The sequence below is a fragment of the Gobius niger genome, assembly GCF_951799975.1.
Source record: "Gobius niger genome assembly, chromosome: 3".
NCBI lineage: Eukaryota > Metazoa > Chordata > Actinopteri > Gobiiformes > Gobiidae > Gobius > Gobius niger.
In genome coordinates, this window is record NC_136854.1 from 31,475,499 (window position 1) to 31,488,989 (window position 13,491).

Genomic DNA, 13,491 nt, shown 5'->3' on the forward strand with positions numbered 1-13,491 from the left:
CGGTAAAGGTCAAATAGAGAAATATTTTTGTGGGTATTATCCACATATAAAACATTAACCTGTTACTTATTTCCTGCTAAGAGACAACTAAAAGGTAAATGTTTCTTTCTGATTTCAGGAGCACTGCAGGAGCCTGGGTGCAAAGCTGGCTTCAGCCACCAGCGCCTCTGAGTACCAATTCCTGCAGCAGCTGACCCGGACTGGAAGTGAGGAGTTCGCCTGGCTCGGAGGATTCTACCTCCAGGTGAGACAATGCCTCTTCTTATCATATTTGCTCTACTGCTGGGTGTCCAAACGATGCTCCAACTCCTGCTGAAATGAGGTGGCACAATCGTCCACCATAAAACATGTCTCAAGACCTTTCAGACCTGGTCAGAAAAAAAAGAAGTTGGACCAATTTGAATGATAAAAATGGCCATCAATGAAAAAAAAATGGGACACCCTTGTATTTACTAAAAAGACAATCCCTAATTTAAATGGTATTTTTCTAAACACAGCTATTGATCTTGATTTTCAGGGACAGTGGATGTGGATCGACCGACAGGGAATGTTTTACGAAAACTGGTTTAGTAAGAACACACCTTACACCAGCAACTCCTGCATCTACCTGCGCACTGCAAGTGAGTTAATGAGCTTTGGTACTATAATGCATCCATCAAACAACATTCTAACATTCATTTATTTCCAGCCGGTTGGCGTAACTTACCTTGTGATTCCTGGTCATTTTCTTCCATCTGCTCCAAGAGCCCATTCAGCTGTTAAACCCAGAGCCACCTGAAGGTCGCCATTTTCTGATTCACCCAATGTTTTGCATTGTGTATTTGTGATTTTGTGACTTGCCTTGTTATTTAAAATGTTTTTTATAAAGGTAAACTTTTTTGTTACACAGAAAGGACAAATAAACTCTAAGTACGTCTATATACCCGTGGTCTTCATAATTGTCATATCTAGCACTCATAAAATACTTCAGCTTTTAAATATCAAGACCAAGATTTAATTTACACCTGATCCAAAAATAGAAGAGAGATCTCACAGAAAAGCATTAATGTTTTGGATAATTGAATATGACAAAACCTGAATTCAATTAAAGACAATAAAATGGCCTCAGGATCAACGGCATAAGTAGGGTTCGGGCAAAACCAGGCCTTAAAAGGGTCTACGCTGACTAAAATAGGTCTACATAAACCATGTCTTTTCAGAATAAAACACAATATAAATGTATTACTAAAGCATCAATGAAACTCTCGCTATGTGTAAAGAAAGTATACATGCCACAGTTTGAGAACCACTGTACCTATAGCAGGGTTTCTACAGGTAGCAGAAAGTCACATTTAATGCTTAACATGCCAGTAACAGTAAAGCCAATAACAGTAAATGAATGCAACAAACACAAAAGATCAATGCATCTCCCTCCTGAAGAGTTCACTTAGGACATATATGTACAGCCTATTGATGTGAATATTTAGAACCAATCACACAATAAGTATTTTTCATACTGTTATCGTAGGCCTAATACTTGATTCACATGAAGACACAAAGTTGGCGTCTTGAACGTGAAACTCTACGACAGTGACGTCCAAACATTTTTCACAGAGGGCCGCATATTGAAGTGTAAACACCATGGAGGGCCACAGAGGCTGGTCAGTGCAGTCACCTTTATTTAGAACTTCCAGTAAAAAGTGCCCTCTCTGGCGATCTGTGCCAATTCCACAAGAAGCCTGGAGGCCATCAAAGATTGGTCTGAGGGCCGCATTTGGCCCCCGGGCCGCACTTTGGGAACCCTTGCTTGACTGCAAAGGGAAACAATTATCTTTGGCATAAGCTCAAATCCCCTTCGTCATACATTTCCAGCAACAAATATGCTATGTCCTGTCCTTATTCTGTCCAGTCAACATTTCCGCTTTGTTGGACAAGTATGTGGATGTACTAGTTCTAGTACTAGTACTAGTAGTACTAGTAGTGAGTGTACCTGCACTGACAATGACAATAAAATTCAGATTCAGGAGCAACAAGTTTACTTAGTAAAGTAAGTAAAATTACTTTACTTGAGGGCTCTATACCTGATTTTTTTTTCTAGTAAAGGTAAAAAAAAATAACGTTCCCCCTTTATTATATTGTAAACTTGGAAAATTTATAGGAAAAACACTATGCATCTAATAAGTTTGTTTTCTCTCATTTTTGTGAAAGTGGCCCTGAAAAGTGACCCTGCAAGTTGTGAAATGTGCCCATAAACCTGTCCCTGTGAAGAATTGGGATGCTACAAATAAATTTGAAAAGCTAGAATGAGAATATTTTAATTCAGGGGCTTCTGCTTTCATTGTTTGTAATAAAAATATCAGGTATAGGTAAGTGCAACATAATATCAGTATTATCTTCACTTTGCTGCGCGGACGTCGAAGTGCTCATTCGTGTTATTACACCTTACAATATAGAACCCCTTTTAATCCGCTTATAAAATCTTTTAATTTTGTGTAACTATACTTGGATCATGTAGCAACATCCATCCATCCATCTTCTTCCACTTTCCGTTTCCGGGTTGTGGGGGCAGCTGCTGGAGCTGCCCAAATCATATTGCACCAGCCACTTATGGCTCCTCCTGCAGGTGGTGGGTCCACGGAAGGACGGCCTCACGAGTAACCGGGCCTGTTGGTCTCTCATAAGACAAGTGGCTTCTGAACCGCTCTTTGTCTGACCCGTCAGGACCAGTCTGCCATGGGAGACCCTACCAGGGGCACGAAGCCCCCGACAACAGAGTTCTAGGATCATTCGGGGGCTCAAAACCCTCCACCACATTAAGGTAGCGGTTCCAGGAGGGGGCTACTCATATAATCATATTTAAATAGAGAAAACGTGGAAGAGCTTGGTCGCTTCTAACTTCACCCCCGTTTGGCCCCATAGAGGAGAGGAGGAGGAGAGGCTAAACGCTAATAACATCTTTGGTCTTTTAGTCCATGGGCCAAACCCCAAAATCTGGCATATCGGTACCGAAAAGGTGGCAAAGGCTATCATTGATTTTTAAGCAGGTCCATGTCTGAGGTTTATATTTTTGTATGATAGCCTTTTCAGAGTTACAGCTTTATCATAGTTTTCAGCTGTTGAAGTGAACCACCCCCTTGTCAAAAAAGTCGCTTTTGACACTGGTCCATATTTTGGTTTAGGCCATTTCCAGCCCATTAGATACTGATTTACACCATTGTATTTGGTACCATTGTAAAGAAGACATTTTCATGTTTCATTTGAACCCAAATGTACTACTCTGTGACTATTACCGCGGTAACCAAAGCTCCTCAAACACAAACCTGAGGACGTTTTTTCACCATTTTCACAAAAACAGTTTTACTATGTTTAACGCTGTTTCTTCAAGGAACATCACAGAGACAAATGGTTGATACTGGGAAACTCTCTAGACTCTGAGGATTCAGGAAATGTATAACATGTCAGTACTTTCTCATCTTAAGGCCTCACAGTGAGCCACGAAGTAAAAGAATGTCCACCTCACATGAGCCTCTCCCATTGAAATAAGCCTATATCTGCCATTCTAAGGTTGGAACAGCTGGTGAGACTTTCTGTCCAGGACAGGCCAATGCAACTTGAAATTACATTTATAAAAATTACAATTATTCTGTATAATACACTGCTCACAAAAACTTAGGGCACACTCAAAAAACACATCCTAGATGTCAATCAATTCAATTTTTTGGATGAAAATCTTTATTCATAGTGTAGGGCAATGTGTTGAGAAAAAAATAACATAAGAATGATAAATGGAAATCAAATTCTCAGCCCCTGGAGGTCTGGATCCAAAATTATTGTCAAAATCAAAGTGACAAATCAGGTCACTGGTTGATCCAAATTCTGTAGAAATTCCTCCAAACGAGTCTGTATCATCATCAGTCGTGTGTGTGGCCTCCACGTGCCTGAATGCACTCCCTACAACGCCTGGGCATGCACCTGATGAGACCACGCATGTCCTCCTGAGGGATCTCCTCCCAGACCTGGATTAGAGCATCAGTCAGCTCCTGGACAGTCTGTGGTGCGACGTGGGGTTGATGGTCTTACAATAGGTCTGAGGATCTCATCCCGGTCCCCAATGCCAGTCAGGGAACCTCTGGCTCGCACATGGAGGGCTGTGCGGCCCTCCAATGAAATGCCTCCCCAGACCATCACTGACCCACCACCAAACCGGTCATGCTGGATGATGTTGCATCAGCAGAACGTTCTCCAGGGCGTCTCCAGACTCTGTCACGTCTGTCACATGTGCTCAGGGTGAACCTGCTCTCATCCGTGAAGAGCACAGGGCACCATTGGCCAATCTGCCAATCACTGTGTTCTCGGGCAAATGCCACTTGGGCTGCACGGTGTTGGGCAGCAAGCACCGGCCCAACGCCCTCATACCCCCCTCATGGAGTCGGTTTCTGACCTTTTGAGGACCAACATGCACATTTGTGGCCCTCTGGAGGTCATGTTGTTGGGCTCGGGCAGTGCTTTTCCTGTTTCTCCGTGCACAAATGAGCAGATAGCGGTCCTGCTGCTGGGTTGTTGACCTCGGTCGGCCCCCCCAGGTCTCCTGGTGTACTGGCCTGTCTCCTGGTATCTCCTCCAGGCTCTGGACACTGCGCTGGGAGACACAGCAAACCTTCTTGCCACAGCATGAATGGACGTGCCATTTTGGATGAGCATCACTCCCTGAGCAGCTTCTGTGGGTTGTAGATGCTCCTCATGATACCTCTAGTGGCGAGAACACTGGGCAAATGCAAAAGTGTTCCACAAATACGGTACAAAGGATGAAGACAGGGAAATGGTCTGTGGTCACCACCTGCAAAACCATTCCTCTTCTGGAGTGATCTTGCTAATTGCCTCTCATTTCCACCTGTTGTCTGTTTAATTTCCACAACACCAAGTGAAATTGATTCACAATAAGCGTGCCTTCCAAACTGGACAGTCTGATATCCCAGAAATTTGACTGACTTGCAGTTACATTGTGTTTTTTGAGTGTGCCCTAAGTTTTTGTGAGCAGTGTATAAACTGTATCCTAAATTGTAAAAAAAAATATCCATATTATGTAGCCTACACAATGCACTCACTGACAGTCTCATTCACTTTCGCTCATTCACTACTGAAACCACATCATTTTACATTTGTATTTGGTAAATGAATAACATTTCTAGCGACACTCTAGCGACTTGCAGACACCATTGTCTTTTGCTTCTAGAGAGTTGTGCAGTCGAATAGCCCTCGGGACAAAGACATAAGGGGTTTTACTATCGCTAGATTTTGAGTCCAAAGCTAGGTTAGAAGTACCAAGGTGTTCTACCGTACTAGAAATGGATTCTACAGAAAATTGACTCAGGGGACATGAAACGAAAAGAACAACATGCAAACTCTACACAGAAAGGTCTCACATGGCCTGGGATATCGAACCCAGGAACGTCTTGCTGTGAGGTGACAGCTAGACATTCAGTCACTCTTGAATCCCCTTGTACAAAAACCATGATGCTGATAGAAAAGGGCGAAGGGAATACCTTTATGTCCAAGAAGACACACAACTGCAGTTGGTTAGACAGTTGGTTATCCAAGAACCAAGCTTTTCCTGCAACAGTTGACAATGGCGACTCGTGACCAATGGCAATGTTGTGTTTTCTTCCAACCAGACTCCGCGACCGGGAAGGGGCGAGGGGGAAAGGTGGTGTAAGAGTGGGGGTGAATTACGGCTGAGTAAAACCTGGAAACATAGCAGGACCGACTTTACATCTTTTTCTCTCAGATACGGACCGTGGTTAACTCAAGTTTTTAGTTTGACCTGATAGAGCTTATAGAAGCCCATAACACTAAAGGAAGAACATGAGGCAGCACGATGTAACCTAGGAAAAGAATGTGGGTCTTGTCTTGTTTGGAGCAGCGCTGTCCTTGCGCCAGGTGGAAGATCTGGCCCAAAAAGTGTTGAATGCGCAGGAGAGATTGCATGCCCTCAGTGGTTAGTCTTAGTGCTTAGCGTTCTCTTGCCTCTCAGCAGGAAGTTCAATTTAGGTGTTTTTGTGTGGAGTTTACATCCTCTGTCTGTGTCTGGACAGACTTTTTTGGGGTGCTTTGGTTTCTTCCATCAACGTAAAAGATGCACAGGAGGACAATCCTCTAACTTGGTGATTCTGAACATGAGCATGGCTGTCCACTGCTCCTGACATGTTCCAGGGGCAGATGGATGGGTTAAATGGTTAATTATTGCAAAGGGACAATAACGTACAGCTTCGATCTGTGGCTCCAATGCATTATCTGAATTACAGTTCACAAACAGTTGTAAAAGTTCGGAATATCCATAAATCTTCACTTCGTTGTCTTCTTCTGGACCTCGATCCCTTCTCTGCGCATGTCCAAATCTAGAATCAATCGGCCTCAGACCCTTGTTCTTCTGCATTGTCCTCACCACTTCCTTATGCATACTTGCTGTTTTTCATCTCCTCATACAACATTCATGTGCAACTTGGTGAGTCCAGTCTGAGCATATGAAGTATCTTCAAAAACACACATTTCAACAAAAGGACTCTTGTGATACATTCCTTGTGCTGGATAAAGTATTCTCATGCTACAATTTGCATGTTCTTTTTTCACTCTATACTTGTTGAGGTGTTGAGATAAAATGTGCACAAGAGGCAACAAGAGACTATCCCAAACAGGAATGGTTTCAGAGGTGGAGCCTGCTGAGCTTCCGAGAGACAGTTTCCTAGTTGCATTTGACTGGGCTCGATATAACTATTGTCAGCCTGAGGTGATACTGAACCCTGCAGAGGTGGCACAGTCCAGGATGACAACTCAATAAGTGCCATCACCAAAAGCTTTGTTTCCAGCATATTCTGAAGAGCATGAAGAAAAATTCAGGATATGGGCACAACTCTACATTTAAACCTCCACAATCATCAACAGGTTTGTTATCTGCTAAGTTATGATGGGAAAAGCAGCGGCTCTACTCCAAGCTCCTCTTAGTTGACTGAGGAAACTCCTTTCAGCCGCCTGTATCTGCGATCTTGTCCTTTTGGTCATTACCCAGATCTTATGACCATAGGTGAGGGTAGAACATACTGTAGATCAATCAGTAAATCAGCTCCCTCTTCACCACAACAAACACAGTAACAACGATCACTGCCGATGTCGCACTGATCCGTCTATCGATCTCACGCTCCATCCGTCTCTCACTCGTGAACACGACACTGAGATACTTGAACTCCTCCACTTGAGGCAAGGCCTCTCCATCGACCTGTAGAGGGGAAGCCACCCATGGCCTCGGATTTGGAGGTGCTGATACTCATCCCACTTCACACTCGGCTGCAAACCGCCCCAGGGCAGCTGAAGGTCCTGGTTTGATGAAGCCAACAGAACAACACCTGAGAAATAAAAATATGGACTGTTTTGCTTAGTCGACTGCCTCTGTGATATAGTTCTGGATGAGGCTAAGCTGTAGTTTTGTGTTGACTCTTCATGTCCTGGTTTTAACACCTCACACCTCACCATCTTTATACTACTATATTTGATTTATTAGTAATGAAATAAAACAACTTTACTAAAATGACCTTAATTTTTTTTTTACTTTATTAATTTACTAATCAGTAAAAAAAGGGTGATGTTCAAACGTGTGGTTTATGGCAAATTCAGCTTCAGCTTCAGCTTCATAACCATGTGGTGTCTACAAAGACAAACCTTTGGAATTATCTTGGATTATTGAGACATTTTAGACAAATGTACAGGACTATGTATAGTAGTGAAAGAAACAGAATGCCATTGTGTGTATGGCATAGTATATGATAAATAGCTATAAAATATAAAATATATGAACAACTTTTTGGTGAAAATACAGAACTGTTCTTCTCCACAAATGTAATTTCAAGTTGCATTGGCCTGTCCTGGACAGAAAGTCTCACCAGCTGTTCCAACCTTAGAATGGCAGATATAGGCTTATTTCAATGGGAGAGGCTCATGTGAGGTGGACATTCTTTTACTTCGTGGCTCACTGTGAGGCCTTAAGATGAGAAAGTACTGACATGTTATACATTTCCTGAATCCTCAGAGTCTAGAGAGTTTCCCAGTATCAACCATTTGTCTCTGTGATGTTCCTTGAAGAAACAGCGTTAAACATAGTAAAACTGTTTTTGTGAAAATGGTGAAAAAACGTCCTCAGGTTTGTGTTTGAGGAGCTTTGGTTACCATGGTAATAGTCACAGAGTAGTACATTTGGGCTCAAATGAAACATGAAAATGTCTTCTTTACAATGATACCAAATACAATGGTGTAAATCAGTATCTAATGGGCTGGAAATGGCCTAAACCAAAATATGGACCAGTGTCAAAAGCGACTTTTTTGACAAGGGGGTGGTTCACTTCAACAGCTGAAAACTATGATAAAGCTGTAACTCTGAAAAGGCTATCATACAAAAATATAAACCTCAAACATGGACCTACTTAAAAATCAACGATAGCCTTTGCCACCTTTTCGGTACCGATATTTGGTCTGGCCCATGGACTATTTTTAGTAATATTACTACGCCTTGCAATATAGTTCCCCCTTATATCCGCTTAGAAAATCGAGATGTTTAATTTTGTGTGACTGTACTTGCATCGTGTAAAGGCTCATGTAACCGTATTTAAATAAGGAAAACGTGGAAGAGCTTGGTCGCTTCTAACTTCACCTCCATTTGGATCCATAGAGGAGAAGAGGAGAGGCTGTATGCTAACACTGTCTGTGCTGTGTTTACGTGACTGAGGGCACGCGTAAAGACCAGACAGCTACATATCAACTCGTCTAAGCTAAGGTAAGAACATATCTCACTATTTAAAAACGGTGGCCTGTTCACTTAAACCTCAATGTCAGCTCTGTAGCACAATACAATGTAAGTTTTTGAGGTTTTAATCATGAAGAATTGTGGAACTTTCAGTAAAAAGTACCATCTCTTGCGATCTATGCCAATTTCACAACAAGCCTGAGGGCCATCACAAGTTGGTCTAAGGGCCGCATTTGGGAACCCTTGCTCAACTAAGAGAAACAATTGTCTTTCATCTGAAACTATTGTCTTTGTCATAAGCTCTAACACACCCTCAAAACACCCTTTGTCATACATTTCCAGCAACAAATATGCCATTTCTTGTACGAATTCTGTCCCTTTATTCTGTGTATATATGGATGTAATAGTACCTGTACTAGTACTATTAGTGAATGTACCTGCACTGACAATGACAATACAATTCTAAATCTGATTCAGGAGCAACAAGCTTACTTACTTTACTTGAAAGCTCTATACCTGTTTTTTCTAGTCATGGAAAAAAAACAAAAAAAACAACCATCCTCCTTTAGTATGTATTGTAAACTTCAGTGTTCAGTTTGTTTTCTCGCATTTTTGTGAAAGTGGCCGTGAAAAGTGACCCTGCAAGTTGTGAAATGTGCCCATTAACTCGTCATGGGAAGAATTTGGGCGCTACAAATATATATGAAAAGCTAGAATGATAATCATTCTGAACATAACGTAAAGCACAGATAATCTGCAAACACATAGACACAAACAACTGACTCACAGATAGACAGTCACCCTCTCAGCACAGAGGAGCAAGACTGGGATAAAAGGAGATAAAAGGTCTGGACTTCTTCTCTTTCTCTGAAGTCACCAGCTGGTTTTACTTCTTTGTAACTGGAACAATGGCAATAAAAGCCTTATCTTTGAGACAACTTATATCTCCAGTGTTTGCTTTGGCCATATCCAAATAACTGTTCTCGCGTGATACAAAAGAACCAGATCCTAACAAACCCTAGAACACTATCGCTCAAACTCTGTTCTTTGACAGATTAATATGGACATTCAGGAAGAAAGTCATATATAAATCTATTAACACATACCTGAAGGAATGAAATCTTGAATCTTTTAACTATACTGATGAAATCAAAGCACAATAACACGTAGAAATCCAAACTTTAAATGCAAATGTGAATATTTATTCAAAATTTGAGGTCACACACACACACTTAAGCATCAACATTATTAAGGTTTAATTTATAACAGGTCTTAAATGGGGTGAATGACAATTACAGTAGTTGATGGAGTATCTTTGTTACATTTGTAAGGGTTACATACGAAGGGTTTTTAAAAATAATGTAATAAAAATCGCGAATACAAGCGGCCGAAATGAGTTTCCTTCGCAGGGTGGCTGGGCGCACCCTTCGAGATCGGGTGAGGAGCTCAGTTACCAGGGAGGAGCTCGGAGTAGAGTCGCTGCTCCTTCACGTCGAAAGGAGCCAGCTGAGGTGGCTCGGGCATCTGTTCCGGATGCCTCCTGGTCGCCTCCCGCGGGAGGTGTTCCAGGCATGTCCTAGTGGGACAAGGCCTCGTGGAAGACCCAGGACACGGTGGTGGGACTATGTCTCCGAGCTGGCCTGGTGTTGCCTCGGGGTCCCCCCAGAACAGCTGGAGGAGGTGTGCGTGGATCGGGAGGTTTGGGTAGTGATGGGTCGTGCTGCGTCGGCGCTTCGGAGCGTGAGTCAAGAAATCCCGGAAGTCTTTAACGGAGCGCGGTTCGAAGCCTGTGTTGTTTTGGGTGAGTGACGTCACGAATGACGTTTGAAGCCTCGGGAGCACAGGAAATGGAGGGCTTCATGAACCTATATAAGTACAGCAATGGCTCCGCTCAAGCTTTGTGGGTTTGTGTTGGCGATAAAGTTTGTGAGTGACAGTGATATATATATCTTGTTCTATCCTAACTTTTTTCCATGGAACCTGTGAGAAAGAGAAAGTTTTCACCCATGTGGGAACATTTTGATCTCATCTCTCCCAATAAGGTCAGTAATAATAAATGATGCGTTACATGATACATTTTTAATTTAATCTCCTCACAAATGTATGTATTTTTTTCCTTTTAAATTTAAGGTGAAGTGTTTATTGTGTGCCAAGGAATTGGGATACAATAATAACACCTCATCTATGGTGAGGCATTTTCGTGCTATGCATGAAAATGGTGAAGGGAATGTGGCTGGACCAAGTCCAGGTCAGTAATTTAAAATCTAATAAACATATTTTCTTCTTCTTTCTAAAATATTGTAATTGAAATTACATGAACAAAAATCCCAAACATCTTCTTGTGTCTTTTAGTGAGCAGAAAGAAGGACCTCGACGATGCCTTGGTGTCAATGATCATTAAAGACACCCAGCCTCTCAGTTTAGTGGAGGACACTGGATTTAGAGAATTTGTGGCTAAACTAGATCCAACCTACATCATCCCAACAAGAAAGGTTTGTTTGGTGACATAAATCAAGCATGAGAGTATTTTTCAATTAAACATATTGATTGTTTTCTTTTTCAACTTTCCTTTAGACGGTGAAGGCTATGGTTGAGGAGAGATACCAACGTGAGAAGGAGAAGGCCAAAGCAGAGGTCCAGAAAGTTCCTGCAGTCAGTTTGACAGCAGACATGTGGACATCTTTAAACATGGATGCTTACTTGGCTGTAACATGCCATTTTATTGATGACAAGACATGTCTGAAGTCAACATTACTAGGTGTACAGAAATTCCCACAGGCGCACACGGCAGAAAACCTGGCCAGTGTGAAATCCTCCCTCATGGAGGAGTGGGGCATTCGATCCAAAGTAACATGTTTAGGTCAGGACACATATAGATAAATATGAGACCATGGTCACGTTATGGTGTCAAAGGTGATGGGTATCCTTAAATTATATTTGGGACACACAATCTGGAAGTAGTATCTCACACAATCTGGGACACACAATCTGGAAGTAGTATCTCCAGATACTATATACAATAGTATCTCACTTCTATTGTATATTTACTTTTCAAAGATAGTAAAGCCTATATCTGTCTCTCTAGTAACTGATGGTGCAGCAAACATGCTGGCCTGTGGCAGGGAGCTGAAGCTGCGCCATGCAGTGTGTATTGCCCACACACTCAATTTAGTAGTGAAAAAGGCATTGGATCTAACCCCAGCACTAGCCAGTATTCGCATGAAGACAAGGAAGCTGGTGGGGTATTTTAGAAGCAGTACAACTGCCAAAGTAAGCAACATCATTTTCACATTTGTTTTCACAATATTTTCCATTGCAACATGTGTAAAATTTACTTTTTATGTTTGAAGGAAAAGCTGGATCGAGTTCAGGAACAGATGGGGATAACTAAAAAGAAATTGATCCAAGAGGTCGAAACACGGTGGAACAGCACCTTCCAAATGCTGGAGCGAGTGGTGGAACTCAGGGAGCCTGTGGGGGCAGCTTTAGCAGGCCTCACATCGGACATCCCTGCTCTGACCTCAGAGGATTTTGCTGTTGTGTGCGGGTGCCTGGCAGTACTTTCGCCTTTTAACGAGGCCACAATTGAGCTCTCGGGTGAGAAAGAAGTATCTGGCTCCAAAGCGGTGCCATTACTAAAAATGATTGAAAAGGCTATCCAGGAGGAGACTGCACAAACAGCAGTGCCAGTGGCTCGACAATTGGGAGAGCACCTCATAAGGCTCCTGAGGGAGAAGTTGTCAAAAGTACAGAGCATGAGCATCCTTTCCCTGGCAACACTTCTTGACCCAAGATTTAAGGCACTTGGCTTCTTCTGTCCAATGAAGACAGAGGAAGCCATCAAAAGGCTCACAGCAGAATGTGCGCACATTATTGGGTCAACTTCTCACTCAGTGCCTGTAGCATCAACATCTTCACAGGATCGTGCTGCTGAAAGACCTGGTCAGTATTTTTGCTTTGATTACCATTTACTTTGGAGTTATGACTTAATTTATCTCTGTTTCTTCTTTCAGCAACCAGACTCTGGAGTCATTTGGATACAATGGTTTCAGAATCAAAGAAGACCACCAATAATTTTGCAGATGCAACGGTGGAAGCACGGCGGTACCTGGCAGAACCAAACATTGACAGGACTGAGGACCCTCTGCAGTACTGGGAGAGGCAGAGGCAGATATATCCAAGCCTGTACAGGCTTGCTGTTGGATACTTATGCACCCCTGCCTCCTCAGTTCCATGTGAAAGAGTGTTTTCAAAAGCTGGAGAAGTTGTCTCAAAGAAAAGAAACCGACTGAGTCCTGCTCTTGTTGAAAAATTATTGTTTTTAAACAACAGATAAAGCTCACTTGATATCCTATCTGTGTCACGTCCTTTGAAAAGCACTTACATTTATTTCATTGATTTTTTTTGACTGACTTGACACTGGTAAAGTAAGCTATAATTATTAATTATGACATATTCATATACATTGTGCGTGTGTGTGTGTGTGGGTGTGTGGTAGAGCAGACAACTGTAACAGTAACCAGTACATTATAATTTTATTGTCATTTCAAATATATTCTTTATTAATAATTTAACACTGATATGGATCATAATCAAACAGATTCAATAATGATTCACACACAATCAAATGAAGGTGTTTTTAAGAGCCCTCTCAAACAGTTCAAATGTCAGTACAGATTTTGACCAGCAGGGGGTTTGTGTGCATATGAAGCTTCAAGAAATGA